This window comes from Pteronotus mesoamericanus, unplaced genomic scaffold, assembly GCF_021234165.1.
Source record: "Pteronotus mesoamericanus isolate MK-2021 breed Mesoamerican mustached bat unplaced genomic scaffold, CSHL_Meso_final scaffold_85, whole genome shotgun sequence".
Lineage (NCBI taxonomy): Eukaryota > Metazoa > Chordata > Mammalia > Chiroptera > Mormoopidae > Pteronotus > Pteronotus mesoamericanus.
Window position 1 is genome coordinate 39,665,629 of NW_026555329.1, and position 19,291 is coordinate 39,684,919.

At 33.1% G+C, this 19,291-nt stretch overlaps 1 protein-coding gene across 1 annotated transcript in view; it reads right to left on the reverse strand.

Annotated features, from left to right (window-relative positions):
* The window catches only part of COG5 (component of oligomeric golgi complex 5), a 338,428-nt gene that overhangs the window by 264,816 nt on the left and 54,321 nt on the right, over positions 1–19,291 (reverse strand). The window lies entirely within an intron of this gene.

The window sequence follows — 19,291 nt, forward strand, 5'->3', positions numbered from 1 at the left end:
ATTTTCTAAATAATAAATACATAGCCTTAAAACAGTGTATAACTTTAAATGTAACTGACACAGGTATCCTTGTTTTTTTTTTAAATAAAGTATGTTGTTTCTAAGCCACAAACTATAGATATATTTATATAATGACAAAGGAATACCATTTTAAAACATAAGAACTAGAATTATGGTTCCAAACAAAACAATCCAGGATTTTCTGTATCACTATACTGTCTTCTGTTATAGCCAATATGCTGTATTATTTGATGTACCAAAATTAATGAACCATGTACAAAACCTTCTCCTTTTTCTAATGTAGAAACTGTAGGGTTTCTCAGGATTTCAAAAATCAAGAACCAAAAGCAAACAACCTGTAAATACGAAAATAGAAAAACTTTGAAATTTGAGTTTATTATGAAAAAGAGACTGATTTTCTATGAACAAGAGCATTACGCCTGTACTATACAAGTGACTGACAATAAAGGGAAGGAAGAAAACTAAAGCACCAGTCTCTTTCTTCCTTTCTCACTTTGCTTCAGTCTAAGCCAAATGCTTGGAATTAATACAATCTGCTGGCAAAAGGAGTGTATTAAAATAACTTTACTCAAGCTGGCCTTTTTGTATAATAGAAGTTAACTACTAAAATCTGAATACAAGGGAGAAAAAATATATTAGCATAGAAAAGCTTAACAAAGCCAACTGTTTCTAATTTTAGATACATAGCAAGTTTAGAGTAATACAATTTACATAATGTTTCTACCCTATCATGAAGCTCCCAAATGTTTCAAAATACAGTATTCTATTTTCACTCTGAAAATCACCGAAGTGGCAATAAAACTTGTCATTTTGTTTTACTCTACATCACTTAATTTAACTTTGAGCATTTTGCCTTCAATCCTCAAATCATGCTATAAAAATATGAAATTACTAATCCTAACTATATATATCAGGTTTGGGAATTGTTATCAAAATAATACTTTCCAGTTGTAAAAATCTAATAGTCTACCCATGAGTGCTAAGCATACCTATATTAAAAAACAGCAACAAATTACTTAATAGGCAAATACTAGCTACCTTATAATTGGTTAACTGGACAATTTTTTGTTCTATTTTTAACACTGTATTCACTAAATCAAGTAGCAATTCATTTTTAATTAAATTTCATATCAAACAATTCAATAATATACCACTTTTATGTAAATAAATGAGATTCATCCAATTAAGTTTACTAAACTCCTTAATTATAGGGGAAAAGAACACTATACAATAGCTTGAATTCCCTGAGGTTACACAACAAATTTAATAGTGATTTACTTCTGATAATAATACTAACAATGTCGAATCTTGGCAAAGCCAAATTACCTTCTTTTCTATTTATTTTCTACTTTTACAGATTTAAAGAAATGCTTCCATTTGACAAAATGTTGCTAAGACTTATTTTTTGAAACCCTGAAAAAAAAATGAAGAATTCACAGAGATATTAAGAAAATTTTCATATGATAAATATATTTGGCATAGGATATCTGCTAATATATTAATTTAAAAAAATTAAACTAATTTTATACTTGACTTCCAAGCATAAATTAAAGTGTTAATATTTAGTTTTATAAACTTAATAAAAAATTAGGTTATTTTTAGAGTTTTGATATTAAGAGAAAACCCTTTGTGTTTTAAATATTTTTAATTTTCAAGTCTATATGCATGTCAAAGAACTAAGTTAAAAAACTTTTTTCTAGCCCTGGCCAGTATGGTTCAGCTGGTTGGAGCTTCACCCCATACACCAAAAGACTGCAGGTTCGATTCTTAGCCAGGGCACATTCTTAGATTGGGGGTTCGATCCCTGGTACAGCTGTGTACAGGAGGTAACTGATCAATGCTTCTCTCTCACATGTATGCTTCTCTCTCTCCCTTCCTTTCTCCCTTTCTCTAACAGCAGTCAAAAAAAAAAAGACCTTGGGTGAGAAAAAATTTTTTTTGAATTTTTCTAATATATTTGCCTAAACTGCTTTTAAGCCCTCTTGTTCTCTGTAATAAGAAATCTAACAAAATAAGAAATAAATGGCAATTATTATAATGTTGCCCTCTAAACTGTTGTTATTTCTACTCTCGACATTGAAACAGAAAATTAGCAAGCATTTCTGCCCGCTTGTAATGACCTTTTGGGTACACAAAAGTGTACCCAGTAATTTACAACAAAGAAAAAGCGTATCTACCAGACAACTTCTAATAGTTTTTTAATGTTAAATAGTATGTAATAGGTAAATCAAAACCATATTTCTAATATTGCTTTTAAGAAAAGATTGCAATTACTGACCTCAGCTTAAATGACAATAAGAGAATGTTAAGTTTGTTCTATGAAAAGGTAAATTATTTTTCCTCATGATGACTTTCACCACCAAGTATAAATTTTTCACTTTACTTCAAATAACTTTACCAAAAAGAATCATTAATGGTAATTTTTCATGTTAGAATGACATTTTCAAGTGCAAAAGCAATAGGGGTAACAGTAAACTCAATGTGGGATTCTTCTTAAAATTATGTTTTTCTATCCATATGTCACAAATCACAGATACAGACATCGATTTTTATTAGTTAACTCGATTAGTTTTTCAAAAGTATAGAAATAAGAAATCTTGTTTTAAAAACTAACCAAAGATGAGCTCAACAAGATATGAAACTGTTATTTTTCTCTTTTGCTTTTTCTGTTAATTTAAGGATGTTATTATTCTACCAACTAGTACCCAACAGATGTTCAACCTATTATGAAAATTAAATTATTTACAACTATGCTTTTTTAAAAAAATGGTATTCATTATAATTCTGTACTTCTCACTCAACATAAGTCAATTTTTAAGTATGTGCTTTATTTTTTAATACCTCAAATAAAATTATAGCAAAATCTCAGTTCTTTGAACACCAAAAATCAAGCTCCTCATTTAACAAACATTCGACTTAAAAGTGAAAACCTGAAAGTATTAAGAACACAGGTGCTTAGTAGACCTTTAGTAAACAGTAATTTCAAGACTGCTTTCCAAAGTCAATAAAACTTTTGGGTTTATTACATTTTATGATCATACACTTAAGTAAGCCTTGTAATTCAATTAACACTTTAATTCTTACTATGTAGAAGGCATTACACAAACACTTACATTCATATGGAATAGAGTCATTACTCTCAGAGCTTAAAATCTAGACTCAAGCTACTAAAACATACAGCAATATCTATTTAAAAAGGCAAAATGTGAATAAGTGCTACAAAAAGAATGAGTTCTTAATAGACTTAAGACAAAAGAGATTATGTTGGATTTCAAAATATAAGCACTGCCTAGGGAAGCTGAAGCACATTCTGGAAATGGTAAATTAATTGTTTTCTTTAGAAGAAAAGTAATACAGTAGTGAGAAGTTTACCTGGTAAGTTGAATTGGGGCCAAATGACAGAAGGCCTTTAATGGCAGCAAAGAAATTTGAGCAGGGGAATAATAAGATGTAAAATATTTGCATATTACAACATACAAACATTTGGCACTGAGCAGTACTGCAATGTAAAAACAAATGGAAAACTGGGCTCATCACTAGTACGAATGCTATCGCCTTTTAAAGAATATCCATTTTTGCAGGAGAAAAGGAGCTCAGCAAACAAACATAGTAATGTTTCTCCCCTTGCTCACAATAAAATAGCATGTAAAATAATCCCAAGTATCTACCCTTCTATTCACACATTTCTTACAGACCTTTACAAGATGTATCCATGGCTTTGAAGCCTGACAGCTTTGTACTTCCCCCAAGTGGTAAAAAGTGCTGTCATTCCTGTCACTGCCACCAATATTAACTCCATACCACTAGCAAAACCTGAAGCATCGAGATAAAGGAGGGGAGCATAGTCCATCTGAGATCGATGTCATTTTCTTCACTCTGCTTCCAAGAAAGAGACAAACCATATGTTTCTGAGATGCGTAAGTAAGACTACCAAAGCACACACCAGTTTTTCATGATGAAAAGAAAAAGGAACAAGAGAATATGATAAGGTTATTGGTGAAATGCTTTCTACTCAGACAATTATGAATACACAATACTAACAACAGATGCCAAATTAAAATTTTTTAATTCAATATAAAACTTTTAAAATGTTAATGCAGCCATTAATATTTTACACAATCCATATGTCATATACTGTATATTGGGTGGTATACTGTATATTGATTAAGTAGAGAAGAATGAGGTCCGTATTTCATTCTAATATTGTTAATGCCTTAGGACAGGTTGAAATGAAAAAATTCACACCCATATAGTCTAACAAGTTTTCTTTCCCAATTCTAAAAAACTGTAATGTTTCTTTTAATGTTTAATTTTTTTCCAACTATCACTTCTCACAAGCAGCAAAATGCCAGCAGACTAACTTTTAAAAACCATCTTTACTCCATAAATAATAGTCTGTAATACTAATGTCACCTTTGATAATACTTACCCAAAAGTGCCTGACAAATACTAACAATCAGTAAATATTAGTGAAATTGAAATGAACAGTTTTTACACTTCTGATGGACCTTATTATATTCGGTTTAGGAGGATATTTCTCAAAATGCACCCCATCTATATTAGAATCCTCTATGGTGCTTATCTTAAATCCAATATGTGGGGTCCATCTTAGAATTAATGAATCAGAATCTCTGTAGTTGTAGCCCTAAATAATAGCTTTAATAAGAACTCTCTGGCAATTTGTGTGCAAAAAGAAAAAAAAAGAAAAAGAAACACTACTTTATATACTACAAAATAGACTATGTATCAAAGAAATAGATATTCAAATAACTACTATATGAAAAGATTTAAAAAACATATCTGAACTCAATTCAGGCTGTTGTGCCTTCTTGAAGATAAAATTTTTAAGCTTAGTTCATTTTAACTAGTAAAATATTAGTTGGATTGCATGTACTATAATCCAGCAGGACACTGGCTTACTAAGGACTAAAATTTTAGTTTTTTTAAAAGAAGTTATCTAGATAAAAAGTTTCCCTTAAAAATCCTTTACTCAGAAGACAGAAAGGTACCAAACTTGAAACATGACCTCATAAGGTATTATTTACCTTTACTTTATTCAACAAATATACTCAGTTAATTATAAAATTGTAGACGTTATTCTGACCAAAAGATAAGTATAAAACTTTCACATTTTGCTCATTTCAAAGTTAAACTTTTATTGAAGTATAATAGTATACACAGAGGATAAGAAATACTTCTAAAATATTCTGAAAATGCTAAACAGATGTCACTGAAGTTAGGTAGATGGTTTGGATCAAACATTTTTCCTTTGTTACTGTAATTTCCTTTGTACCATCAACATAATTTAGAGAATATTCAGCTACTCTTAATAATTTATGTCTTTAATTTCCTATTCTGTTATGTAACCATTCAAGTAACACTGATACTCGATAAATACTTCAAATGATACTAAGGAAACACTACCCTGGGAACATTTCTTATTAGTCTGTTCACTGAGAATTCTTTCCAACAATACTGCTATTACCATCTTTGGTTATAACCCTTACTTTTTAGCATTTTCATTCATTGAATCATAGAACCAAGCTATAACACGCTAGTAGTATTGAAAATGGGTCGCTCGGGAATACAATTTAAATATATAAAGACAACAGTTCAGGTAATTGAATATAGCCACCTTCCAGAAAAACATCTGTCAAACAATATATCCCAGATAAACAATGACTTTGGTACAGGGTTTCCTGAAGTCTCATAAATCCCCTGAAATTCTGTGCAAAATGTCGTGTATGTTTGTTTCCTCTGGAGCAAACATCTATAGATCAGTAAGATCCTCAAAAAGAGTATGTAACCCAAAACTAAAACAAAAATTATTCTCAGTGTTAGGAAAATAAGAAAGCAAAATTGGTAAATGTTACATATAATTTTATTTATTCATATCCTGCCTTATTCAAAAGAAAACTTTTAAATACATATAATTTTAAATACACTTAAATGAGAAAATAAGTAATAAAATCATAACAAGAAGGATGAAAAGAATGAAAAAATTAAAATTAACCTTGGTATGAAAGGAAAATGCAAAATGCTTATCACTGAGTCCTATATTCTTGCAAAAAGTCAAAACTGTCCCTATGTTTTCTGTTAGGTCATATAAAGAGAGAAAAAGGGGCTGAATATAGGACTCTTAGCATTAATAAAATAAAATCTGTCATGGGTCTTCTTAGAAAGTACAGAATGTGTAAACAATGTTTCTACAACTTGTGTCTTATGTACAAAAATGGCCACAAGAATGTTACAGAAAAGGCAACAAGAAATCTTTAAAGTATTAAAATTTTCCTCAATGTATAATTATGGCAAACTAAAGGGAAATTAATAAAAAGAATTCTATGGGAATGAACAATACGATGTCCAGTTACAAAACCCTATTCTGGTTTATTCCAAGGATAACTTCTAGAATAGTAAAGCAGTGGATCTCAACCCTTCCCTAAGCATCTTAAGGGGTTGATCAGACTCTTTGGAGGAGAGATGTGGCACTGCCAGCTGAAGACAGGTGTTCTTAAAAACAGAAACAAAATAGAGCCTCAGGTATTCTGATGTACTTATCTCCTCCCCGCATTCCTCAATCTTCAGATTCATTATTCAAGACAAATGGATGGACTAATAAGCCTTCAGAAAATCTTCCGTAAATATTCTCTCAACAAAATTCTGGGAAAAAATAACTAGCAGGGAAATGGTTAAGTGCAAAACTATAAACTTGAAAAGTCACCTGAGCTAAGGGAAAGACTAACATTCACAAATTGACACTCCACTCTTTGCACAGAAGTGGCTGTTAGCAAAGTCCAAAATGACAAGTTAAAAGCCTGAATTTTCATCAACCAATTTTACAATAATCTACTTTGCCTGATATTTCTGGTTCTCATTAAAACATCTTCTTACAAATGATTCAAAGATACAGTTAAACAAATACAGTAGAGCTAAAAGAACTGTGCTTTCAACTACATCGAAAAAGACTCCATATAAATATTTCATCACTGCTGTTAAGTACAAAAAATAAGATACAAGAAGTTTTTATTTTTAAATATAGTATTCTATCAGTACCATTTATATTAACAAATAAGCTTACTGGTTCTGTAACACATAAATGTTTCTAAAAACTTAATGAATAACGTATGTCACAGGATCTAGTAAGCAGATACACGAAACACCCAGACGAAATAGTCCAGTAGCAATAACCATAAAATCCTAGTGACTATCATAAACAAGTCTGTTATCTTGTAAGCATTTTAAGAAATCATAAAAGCACTTTTAAATGGCCCCTTATAATAGCACTTAGCCCTCATTTGCCCAAATTTGAACATTTCATAAAAGGTTTGGGTTGTATGCACTTACAGAAGTGGTGGCAATAAGAAAAATGTCAACATCAATATAAAAGGCAAAATATAACTACAATAAAAAAAAAAGAGTGCAAATGAAGAGCAAAGGAGCTCAAAGTAAAAGGTGCACATGTACCTGGAAAAGCTGCAGAAAGAAAACGGCAACTGAAATTAACCGAGGGATGAGACAGGCTGATGGCATCTAGGCAACAACAGCACATCAGGCAGAGACACAAGCATGAGCAATTACACAAAAGCAAGAAAACAAAGCCTCCAGACCCGAGAACAATTCAGTTTGTCTCGTGCTCAGACTATGAATATGGATGCAAGGAGAGATAAAGCTGGAAGATAGGTTTTAATTCTGTTCTGTCAGGGGGAAAAAAAAAAATTAAACCCCAAATCCAGTAAAAGCCTTTCCAGAGTTGAGGGTATCTAAAATATATATATACTTATACTTTAGTTCTACCATCATAGTTTAGCCCCCAATACCTAGACCATTCAATCTCTCACAATTTCCATTTTCCACTTCCTAAAGTATAGTTCCGCTCATTTTCATCCTCTGATCACAACAGATCTCTGATCAAATACTTTTCATTGAGACTTAAAATAAAACATAATATTTAATAGAAAAGATATAAAATCCAAATATTAGTAGTAGTAACATCTCCATGTTTTTCAAATGTAGAATTAGAGATAACCCACAAGTTACACAAAAACACAGCCTTTAAAAAATATCAGTGAAAAAATAGGCATATGTCTAATTCTATTTTCTTATTAAAAACTATTTTTAAAATGCTGGAAAAATTTAGCTGCAAATAGTAAGTAAAAAAAAGTAATTAAATGCAACAATTTAAGCCCAAGATTTAAAAAGGAAAAAAAGAGTAAGACAACTGAGATATAATAGAAAATCCAATAAAAATTCAAGCAAATGAAGAGATGTATTATGAAATAATGGGACATTTCAAATGTGAAGTGATAGGTTGTTCATTAAGAGGTATTGGGTAAATCGCTAAACGTTGGCAAAATAAAGATAACTGTTTACCTACTACAAAGGTCAGTGAGTTACATATCCAGGAAGCACAGTTTATATAATATTTCATGTGAAAGTTAATGGCTCTGCTTAGTGATGGGAAATATGTGATTACATGTGTTCAAGTTATACCAAAGTAAACTGCTGATGGACAAAAATTAAAACATAAAAATATTTGAAAAGTAGATAGGTGAATACTTTTATAATGTGGTAAGTAACCAAAGTAATCCATTAAGTAAAAAGATTAACAAATATAATGATAGGACTTTTAAAAGTAGACATAAAAGTCAAATAACAACATAAAACAAACTGGGAAACAAACTTACAGCCTATACAATAATACAAATGTACCTCTCATGTAAAAAATACTTCCAAACCAACACAGCAACAGGAAAACAAGCTAAGAACAAAAACAGGTAGGTACCCAATGAAAAATAAATGACAAACACAAAACTGTTCAACCACAGTCAGCAAAAACAAACACAAATTAGAATAAATTAGAAAAAACAAATTAATATGTCATTTTTACATAATAGGATTAGCAAAAAAATTTTAAATGCTAATGTCTACTAATTATGATTAAGTTGCAGGTATGCTTTCACATTGGTACTAGAAATAAATTTCATTTTGAAATAGTAAGCAAAATCTTAAACATAACCACTGACCAAGAAATTCAACTTCCAAGTTTATCCTAAGAAAACATACATCTTGCAAAAATGTATATCCAAGCATGGTCATCAAAGGATAGTTATAAGTAGTAAAAAAGAAAAAAAAAAACAAATAGTTACAATAGTAGACTACATAATCACCAGAAAATTTTCAATTGAATATTATCCAGCCATTAAAGTGATATAAATTTGTTTATTAACACAGAAAGATGTCCATAACGTAAAGTTAAGAACAAAATAATATGAATAATAGAGTAACACATAGGCAAATAGTTGGGAGGTTAGTTTCCCAAAATGAATCTTTAGGTGATACCTACTGACATTTTCTAGTTTTCAGCAATTAACAGACATCTAAATTTTCTAGCTTCACAATGAACATGTATTAGTATAATTTTACAAATTAAATAATTTTATTAAAACATTGCTAGAGTCTGACAGTAGTACTTAATTTTTAAAATAACACAAAATTGACCTAATAATTCTAAACCTATCTATTAAAAAATAAAAAGATTCAGCAATGACCAGTGTGGCTCAGATGGTCCAGTGTCATCCCACAAAGTGAATGGTTGCTGCTTTGATTCCTAGTCAGGGAACAGGCCTGGGTTGTGGGATTTGTCCTGGGTCAGGACACGTGCAGAAAGCAACTAATTGATGTTTCTTTCTCACACTGATGTTTCTCTCTCTCTCTTTCTCCCTCCCTACCCCTCCCTCTATAAAGAAATAAATAAAATCTTTTTTAAAAAAAAAAAAGATACAGTATATGGCAGGCCTTATCAAAATTCCTTCCTCAGCTTCATTTAGGATCTTAATAATAGTACCCGGACATAAGTGAAAAACCATATTTAATAATTAAATAAATTATTAAATGAATATTATATAAGTAAAATTGAGATTTTAAAAGTCAAATTAATTGGGCTCTAGCCAGGTAGCTCAGTTGGTTAGGGCATCGCCCTGATATGCCAAGGTTGTGGTTTAGATTCCTTGTCAGGGCACTTACAAGAATCAACACTGATTCCATAAATAACACACTCTCTCTCTCCCTGTGTCCTTTCCTCTCTCCCTCTCTCTTTCTCCAAAATCCATAAAAAAATTTTTAAGGCAAATTAATTGATCACTTTTAAATCAGTATTTAAAAGAGACATTTTCCTCCTAAAGATACTACCCAGATTGAGATTAATTTGGCGATATCCAGCTCTTGTTCTTTCTCTTTAGTTTAACATTGTCTTTATTTATGTGCATACTTCATAAAATACTCATTCCTCTGTCATATTTTGCAGATTTTAAAAAATAAAAATCTATTACCATTACCTAATTTTTTGGTTTATTTTAAACCAAGAGTAATAGATACCGTTTTTCTCATTTCTTCCTTCTGCATTCGAAACTATGTATTTTCCCAAGATAAAAATGTTAAACATATGAAATATAACATTTTCATTTAAAATACCCTGGATAACCCCATAAACACAGTACACAGTACATTCATTGTGATTTCTCCAGACTTTGGAATGTTCCTTGAATAAGTTTTCCTCTGTTATCTTATATTTTACTTGGGCCAAGCTATTAAAACTACATGGGTAAAATTTTATTAAGCTGTACACTTATAGTATGTGCACATTTTTAATATTTCAATAAAATGTTAAAACAAAAACTACAGAGGCTATATAAATGATGCCTGTTTTTGTCCTTAAATGTTCTCTAGAATACATTTAAATAACCAGAAGCAAATTACAAACCCTTGACTAAGATGTATTTTTATTTTTATTTTCTTGGAATACGCAAAAGGGACTCATTTAAATCCCAAACCAATCTCATATCTCAGCTAAGTGTTGGTTCAAAAGGAAAATGCAAGCAGTATTAATGGAAGACGGAAAGCACCATTAACATTTCATAAATTTTATTTATTCATTATAGAGAGAGAGGAAGAGAGAAATACTGATTTGTTGATCTACTTATTTATGCATTTATTGATTACTTCTTGCATGTGCCCTGACCAGAGATCAGAACCTATAATCTCAGTGTATCGGGACAAGGCTCTAAATAACTGAGTACCCAGCCAGGGCAAAACATTTTTTTAATTTAATGTAAGTTATATAGGTCATTCAACTTCAACTGACAAATAATATTGTTATAGCCCATGCCCCAAATTTGCAGAAGTCCCAATTCATACAATATTTGTGTCTCGTAGAACTGTGATTCTCATTAGCACCTCTCTACAAATAGAGGAAATAAGTAAGTACAAGCTGGGGTCCTCTCCTGGGCATGTTACTTAATCTCATCCAGACTCCGCTTCTCATCTGTAAAATGATAACATGTACCTCAGGGGGCTATTGTGAAGCTTCAGTTAGGTAAAACAAACACCATGTTTAGCACAGTACTTGCCACACAGCAATAAACGGCAGCTTTTATCATTTTCCTGATATTTAATTTTTAAAAGTACTAACAAATACATTTTCAATTCAAGGTAACTGAATCACTATGGGTTGATCACTCTCTTCCCTCAAAAAAGTACAAGTCTTGACTGTTTCAGTAAGAATTTGAGACCTGATATTCACTATTCTTAAAGGTTTTTTATTCCCTTTCCGTGCCCACCTTTAACTTGAAAATCTTTATAGTAATACCTCAATATTTTGTTATCAGAAAAAAATGCATGAGACATGTATCTGATGTGATTTTTTGAAAAACAATAGCATTTTTGCACAAGATTAGAACACACTACCACAAATTATGACGTATAACCAATTTGACCTTCAAAATATCATATATATTCATTCTTCTATTTCTAAAGAAAGATGGATAAAAGGAAAGCATTATTTGGGGGGCTTGGTATATGCTAGACAAGGTCAAAGGCAATCTATAAACCTGGTCTCATTAAATCTACCCAACAGCCCTTTGAAATCTGAGAGAGAAGTTAACCTGTTGAAATTCACAGTTAGCAAGAGGGAAGGAAAACGTACTTAGAATAAAGATCTAGATGGTTTCAAAGCCAATGCGCTCCTTTTTCTTCATTACAAAGTACACAGCAGAAACAATTACGGTATTTTGTGTTATAATCTTATGATGTTTAAGTCTCTAAAGTGTTAGTGAATATTACTTTGATGAAAGAAAAGTTTATGAATACTGTGTTGTTCTGGTTGTTACATTAAAATAACTAGCCTCTGTGTGCCCATTCAACAAGATTTATTTGTAAGTCATTTACCCTCATTAGAAGTCTTTCGACTACTTTTTTTCCGTTTTTATTTTTGTTGCCACAGTTTAACTCACTCTAAAATATCAATTTTAATACTTAATTTTAGGTGGAATGTCTCTTTCAAGTAGCTATTCTTAAGTATCCCCAAACCTTATGTAAAAAACAATGAACATGCTACTCTCTCTCTACCCTCTATCCTCTATCCAGCAACTACCACAACTTAGTATTTATGTAGAAAATCGGGCAGAGGATACTTCTATCCTTTATCTTCCAAAGAGGAGATCATCATCTTGGGTAGCCTTCCATCCCAGAAGAGTAACTGGATCCAGCTGGAGGATCCAGGCCTTCATATAGCACTAAAACACTCACCAAAAGACTATGCAGGATATTTTATAAGCAGCATCTCCTTACAGTTGTTTACTTAAAAATCGTCAGTTAATATTTTGTATCTGTGTATAAAATTTTTACTCACCAACACTTAGTCTATTTATCTGTTATTATATATTTTAGCCATTCATGCTCTCTCCACTCTGCCCCAAGACATAATTCTTCCTGAAGTCTCTTCCGAAGTGAAGACTTAGATCCTTCAACTGCCTCAATCGATGATCTACTAAACTACATCTTTCAAGATATAACATAACTTCCATTTTCAAACTTACTTTAGCAATATAACTTTTTCTTTTTGAAACAAATGATTTTACCAAATTTAATACATATGATAAAAGCAGCTTACAATGAAATAAAATTAAAGGACCTGAGTTAAGTAGCTAAATATAAAAAACCAGGATTCCTCAGAACACAACTTGGAACAACATATTTTTGAAACACTTAACATGAAATTCTATAGGAAATTTCCTCCTCACTGTATTGAGATCCTGACTAAATATTGTTCTTTTCTGTTAGAAATTAAGTAACTATGACTCATTGACCAGACTCCACCACATGCCTGTAACCAGATCTGGATTAACATTCTTCAAGTGTCCTGAAGATCATAAATGGACTTTATTAATTTATGTAACTCTAAAACAGTCTCAGAGATGTACACATAGTAGGGTTTTAAAACATATCTGAGCGCAAAATTGAGTATGTAAATCAGGTTAAAATGAAAAGCAGTTTCCGGGACCCTGCACTCTCAAATTATTTACCTGTAAGAACTGTATTTCTTAAGAGCAACAACAGAAGAGAAAATGTATCATTAGCAGTAATAGCAGAAGAGTATGCAGTATATTTTATAAGCAGTATCTCCTTACATTGGTTTATTTTAAAATCATCAGTTAACATTTCTTATCTGTGTATAAAAAATGTATCTAGTTCCCCGCCAATCTCATTTAAGGAAACAATTAATTTGATAAAACCGTAATATAAGACTCATGAGTGCAAGACGCATCATCCAGAATATTAGAATCCCCATACCGACTATATCCAAAGACTAAAGAAAGGGTGTTGTTGCTTTAAAAATTAGTTTAGGCTAAGAGAAATAATAACTTCTATGAGTACAGTTTTTCTGCTGCTCTTCTAAGTAAAGATTTGCCTTAGAAAATGGATTGTTAAATATTTGGAAAAATGTTCCCAAGAAACTGATTTCTGACTTTAAGTAAAAATTTCCATAAAACATGTCATTACTTTTTGAAGTGTACATATTTTTTAATTTTTAAAAATTTATCTATTGAATTTATTAGACTGGAATTGGTTAATAAAATTACCTAGGTTTCAGGTGTACAATTCTATAATATGTCATTGGTATACTGTATTGAGTGTTTACCACCCCAAGTCAAGCCTCCTTCCATCACCTTTTGTCCTCCCTTTCCTCTCTTCTCCTCCCCACCCTCCTTTCCCTCTGATAATCATCAACCTGTTGTCCATCATCTTTTCAAGACAAAGTAATAAACTTTTAACAGTAGTATATTCCAAAAGGCAAAGTAATGATAAAATGATTTGGCAACTTTATTGACCTAAATTTGTATTTACTTAGACTCCGTGAAGTATTGTTGTTTCCATTTGTTCTTTGGAAATACAGAGATTCCATATGCATAAAATTAAAGTCTACATTTAACATCACCTCTAATTGTATTTAGAAACTAAAAGTATGAATCCTCAACGTACACAGATTTCTATCAAAGGGGAGGAATACAGGGACATCTGTAATGGTCTCAACAATAAACATAAAGTTAAAAAAGTTTTATAATGCTTTTCAACTTTATGTACTTTTAGTGCATATGAAAAACAACCAAATACAAATTAATTTAGACTTGCTTCCATTAATGGCAGAGTGAATTGGTCAGGTGCTGTTTCCTGCAGGTAATTTTTTTTTTATTTTATTGATTGAGAGAGAGAGAGAGAAACATATATTTGTTATCCTACTTACTGATGCATTTATTAGTTGATTCTTGTATGTGCCCTGCTCGGCGATCAAACCTACAACCTTGGCATATCGGGACCATGCACTAACCAACTGAGCTACCCATCCAGGGCCTAGCAAATAACGTCTAAATCTAGATAAATCACTTTTAAAAACACACCATTTGAAGGCACTGGAAAATAACCAATGTTAGGAGCACACCAAAGGAAAGTTTACATTTGAAATATGGAAACTGCAATGGGTAAGAATCACAAGTTTGGGCTTTTTGCCTGAGGGCACTCACCACCACTGCTCCTACTAACACCCCCATTCAATACCCACAGCTGTTGTAGCAGAAAAAAACAGTCTTACAGTCCTGCGCAACAGCAGAGAACAGAAATCAGGGCAGACAGATTAGCTAGCTATAAATTTAGAAGAAATCCTAAAAACAACATAGCTACAGAAGGAGAGAAACCCAAATCCTTGGTTTACCATTAAAATCCACATTCAGAGGGGAGCTATGAAGGGATTCAGAGTAAAGCTAGCAAGCAAAAATCAGATGGGACTATGTCCTTAAAAGACTGGTAGGATATGTATGTTTACTGCTTTTTTCAGACTGATGGACTTTCCCAAGCAGTGCAGAGTTCAGAGAGCAGAAAGCTAAGGCCTTCTACTAACTTGAGATGTTAGAGGACAGGGCTCATGGCTGAGAACGCAGCTGCAAATCTAGAGAGGAAACTCTGAAGGAAAGAAAAAGATGCACTGAGAGGTGAGGCCCATAATCTTAGTATCAACTCTGCTCAAACTCTTAGTGACAGCTAACTACAGAGGTACAGGGAAGATCCCTCAGGCACTAGCTTCCAAAAGCAATAGCTATAAAGCTGAAAGAATTGAGCAGAGACAAACATTACACAGCACAGGGAATAAAATGCGTAGTTTGAAACCAGTCAAGTGAACTGCCACTAGAGCAAGAAGAAAGCAATCCTTAGAGGACATAACAGAATTTAGAAAGACTAAAATGTAACACAAGCAAATAGCCAGAAAGTCCATAGACAAAATAAAATGAAATACATGAAAGTACTTGATTAACACAAAAGAAAGTACAAAATTCCATCAATATAATACCAGATGGCTTCACTGGTGAATTCTTTCTACCAAACATTTAAAGAATTAATATCAAAATGTATCATTCTTCCAAAAATATGAAGAGGAGGCAACACTTCCTATCTCATTCTATTAGGTCAACATTACCTTGTTACCAAAGCCAGACAAAGACACATTGCAAGGGAAAAAAAAAACCAAGAGGCCAATATCCCTCACAAATATAGATGCAAAACTCCTCAACAATAGATAACAGCAAGCTGAATCCAGCAGGACATTAAAAGAATAAAGTAAGCACCAGGACTAAGTGGGATTTATCCCCAGAATGCAAGGATGGTTAAACATACAAAGATCAGTCAATATAATACACCTTAGTAATAGAATAAAGAGGGGAAAAAACACATGATCATCTTAACTGATGAAAAAGCATTTGACAAAATTACCCTTTCATGATAAGAACAATAAATTATAAATAGAAGAGAACATCCTCAGCATAATAAAGACCATACATGAAAAACCCACAGCTAACATACTCACTGAAGATTTAAAGCTTTTCCCTAAACTCAAGAACAAGAAAAGGATGTCTCCTTTCACAACTTCTGTTCAACACGTTACATGAAATTCTAGCTTTTGCAATTAGGCAAGGAAAAAAATAAATAGCATTTAAATTGGAAAGGAAGAAGTAGAGTTATCTCTGTTCACAGATGGTAATATCTTATATGTAGAGAATCCTAAAGAAGACACACAACACACACACACGCACACACACACACACACACACACGCACACACACACACACAATCTCTCTCTCTCTCTCTCTCTCTCTCTCTCTTAATTCAGCAAGTTGCAGGATACAAAAATAAAAAAATCAGTCATATTTCTACAGACCAGCAATGAACAATTCAAAATCAGTCACATTTCTATACACTAAAAAATATGACTAAATAAGCAGTCATATTTCTACACACTAGCGGTGAACAATTCAAAATCAAAATTAAAGCAATACATTTATAATAATATCAAAAAGAATAAAATACTTAGGAATAAATTTACGGGGGTTGAAAGCCTTGTACACTGAAAACTACAAAAGACTGTCAAGAAAAATGAAAGATCTAAATAAATGTTCATGAATTGGAAAATTTAATGCTTTAAGATGACAATATTACTCAAAGTGATTTAAAGATCTAATGTAATCCCTATCTAAATCCCAGTAGTACCTCTTTATAGAAATAGAAAGACCCATGCTAAAATTTACTTGGAACTTATAGGGATCTTGAATAGCCAAACCAATTTTGAAAAAGAAGAGCTAAGAGGGCTTCATCCTCCCAAGTAAAAAACTACAAAGCTACAGTAATCAAAACAGTATGATACTAGCAGCATGACAGACATATATACCAAAGGAACAGAGGAGACAGCTCAGAAATAAACCCTCACAAAAAAGATTAATTACATTTTGACAAGGGTGCTGTTAATAAAAAAAGAAATAGTAGGCCCAAAATGGAGTCATTTGCCCCCAAGACTACAACTGCCACTAGACCTAAGTTTCCGCGATTTAATGGCACTATTCAAACTCTGCCAAGAATGTGACCTTTAAATTGCCTATCTGAAATTTCCCCATTAGCATTAGTGAGGTAATCTGCATGATAAAACAGCTGCTGTAGTCCTGTGCCCTCAAAGATGTCCTCATTTTAAACAAATTTTTTTTCTTGTGCTAAATAACCTCCTTGCCCACCCTTCTGCCTATTTAAAAAAAAACTTCCATTCTGTACAACCCCTCTGAGTGCCCTTTTAGTTGCTAGATGGGATCTGCCCAATTCATGAATCATTTAATAAATCCATTTAGTTCTTCAATATACTTGGCTGAATTTTGTTTTTTAATAATGCGAAGTCCATTCAATGGGGAAAGACTCATGTTTTGAACAAATATTACAGAAAAACCATATATCCACATGCAAAGGCATGAAGCTAGATACTACCTTATAGCACACACAAAAATTAACTCAAAATGTATCACAGATCTAAACTAAAAAGTTGAGGATTCTAATATAATTTTGTGACCAAATATCCAGATCCTTCTGTAATTTGGTCAAGTAACTAGGACTGCTCTGCAGTTTAAACTCTGACTCCATCTACCTGACAAACTGCATTCCCTGCCTTGTCTGTTTCACCACAAAACTAGTTCTACCGATCTATTTTGCAAATATCAAGGGAAAGTGAGGCACTGGCCCATGCTTTGAGAACCAATTCACTGCTGACTATGTCTTATGACTCCAACTGTTGGCCATATTCCCTGACTCTACCTGCTGACCATGAGTCAACCAAAACTACCCACTGTTCTTATCTTAAAACCCCACTTGCTAACCATTGAGTCTACTGAGAGTTAAAAAGTCCAGTTGTCCCCATCACTCACAAAATGAATGCTGTCCGCTTATGGTCTTCTTTCCCTAACAACCCACACCATTACTCCTTGTAACTTTAGCCTTTAAAAACTTTGTATTATTTTTCCCACATCAGAGTGAATCTTTGGTTGGTGCCAGGCTATGTTCTCTGAATTGCAATTCATGAGAGTAAAACTTTCTTTTAATTCCTCAGAGCAGTCCTGTGGAACTTTCATTAACAGAGTTAAACTATTTAACACTCTTAGAAGAAATCACAGAGAGGAATCATGTCCTAGATTTGGCAATGGTTTCTTATGTATTAAACCAAAAGCTTGGGGAACAAAAGAAAAAACAGATAAAGTTAGACTTCATTAAAATAAAAACTTCTGTATCAAAGGATACTATCAAGAGAGTGAAAAGACGACTTCCAGCCAAGATAGAGGCGTAGGTAGATACACTCTGCCTCCTCACTCAACCAAAAGGACAACAACAAATTTAAAAACAAAAAATAACCAGAACTGAAAGAAAATCGAACTGTATGGAAGTCTGACAACCAAGGAGTTAAAGAAGAAACATTCATCGAGACCGGTAGGAGGGGCGGAGAGCAGCAGCCTGGGCAGAGAGGACACATGGCAAGGCGGCAGCTTGAGGACCGGGTGGACAAGGTTGAGGCCGGAGGACTAGGCGGTGCCACATTTCTGTGCGGACAAACCAGAGGAACAGCTGGGGAGCAAGAAAGACCACTCAATTCAGGGTTCCAGTGAAGGAAAAGAAAGCCTCAAAACCTCTGGAGGTAAAAACCTGTGGGGGATGCAGGAGCAGGAAAAACTCCCAGCCTCACAGGAGACTCTGTTGGAGAGATCCACAGGGTCCTAGAATGTACAGAAAACCACCCTCCTGGGAGTCAGCACCAGAAGGGCCCAATTTGCTTGTGGGTAGCAGGGGAAGTGACTGAAAGCCAAGTGAGAGCGGAGCAGTGGCGTTGTTCCCTCTCTGACCCCTCCCCGACAAACAGCATCACAATGCAGCGACCTGGGTTGCCCCACCCTGGCGAATACCTAAGGCTCAGCCCCTCCCAATGTAACAGGTGCACAAAGACCAAGAAATATGGCCCAAGTGAAAGAACAGATCAAAGCTCCAAAAACAGAACTAAGCAATGAACAGATAGACAACCTATCAGATGCGCAGTTCAAAACACTGATAATCTGGATGCTCACTGAACTGGTTGAGTGAATGGGCG